The sequence below is a fragment of the Asparagus officinalis genome, chromosome 7, assembly GCF_001876935.1.
Source record: "Asparagus officinalis chromosome 7, Aspof.V1, whole genome shotgun sequence".
NCBI classification, from domain to species: Eukaryota; Viridiplantae; Streptophyta; class Magnoliopsida; order Asparagales; family Asparagaceae; genus Asparagus; species Asparagus officinalis.
This window is the reverse complement of record NC_033800.1, coordinates 34,543,386-34,544,908: the sequence shown is the minus strand read 5'-3', so window position 1 is coordinate 34,544,908 and position 1,523 is coordinate 34,543,386.

Here is a 1,523-nt window from a genome sequence, read left to right as displayed (position 1 = left end):
GAGTCAAGTTGTCCTTCTCCCATTTAAAAGCCTCTTCCGGCACACTGGAGAGGAGGTCGCAAAACTTAGGAAAAAGAGTTGAGACCAAGCTCTCTGCACAACTTTCTTTGCATTGCAGCACTACTGCTTAGTTCCGAGCTCCGATCGCCGGCGAACTAAACAGACCCGAACTCTCTCAAGTTGAGCTTCTACTGCGAACTGAAGCTCTCCAGCAACCTCATTCGAACGGTCCAAGGGAAGCAGACTCGACACGAGCATCGAGCGAAGCATCCTGTAGCCACCTAAAAGTCCCCACACAAAACAAAGAGGGCCTTCCCTCTGCTTCTGTTGTAACTATTTGATCATTAGTTTGTAATAAGCTTTCTTATAAATACAAACGAAACTCCCTTTTTTCGGGAAATCAAATATTCACCCTACAGAAGATGGCGACCACAGTGGGAGAAGCTGTTTCATCGAGTGAAATGGTGGTGGCTCAGTTTGATGAGGTTGCTGTAGGGACGACAGTGGAGTCCCTAGAAATTGAGTTCGACCAGGCCAAGTACGAAGAGTACTTGTCCTCCTCCTCCTCTGGTGGCGATGCGTCCCGCAAACGTCACAGAGTCGTGCGTCGAGGCCGACCTCAGACGGTCAAAGCCTCTGCACCTACGGGTTCTACCCGAGTCTCATCGGAAGAACCCGTTCCCTCACAATCGATCAACGCCAAGCCGGGGGTCGAGCGCAAAGGGCAAGGGTCTGCCAAATGGGTCGCCAAGCGATCCCCGCAGACACCTACCCCGAAGGGAACGCCGGTTCACTCCGGCACAAACCACGCTGCCACAGCTCGCGGTGACGTTCTCCCCGGTGGGAGAACTAACCAACAGCGGCGGCAGGAACTCGTCAGACAGGAGGTCCAAACCTCCGTTCCTCATAACGGCCTGAGCCATCATACGGGCCCGAGGAACGCTAGGCGAGAAGGCAAACTGCCCGACATTGGGAGGCCCTCCAAGTCAGGAGCGCCAACTGAGGAAGGCAGAGCCGCCCGCTCGGGAAGACTTCGCTTCTCAGGTCATATCCCTGATGCGAATAACTCACTCCCAAGGAGTGAGCCTACCCGAGTAGGCGAATCCTCGAAGGCTGGCGAGCCTCGTCATAACCATTTGACGGATAAACGTAAAGGTAGAGAAGTAGACGAGTCCTCGCGAACCCACTCTTCCAGGCGAAGGGGTGAAACCCGCCCACGTACTGGAGCTCGCTCAAACGCGAAGACTCGCCAGTCAAGGCGAGATCGCTCGACTCCAGCACCAAAGCATTCCATCCAACGCGCACCAGAGGGCGCACCCAAAAACCTCTCGTCGACTCACCAGAGCGACTCTTCTGAGGCCGGGGGTTGTCACCAACCGCCCGTAGAAGACCTCAGAGAATATTTAACTCGCAAACGCACTATCCATGAGGCGAATCCCCAGTGCCACTGCGAAAGACTCATCCACACGGTCCTCGCCGACTGTCAATGCGTCGGAACGGCGAGACCTTCGGTGTTTGGGAGA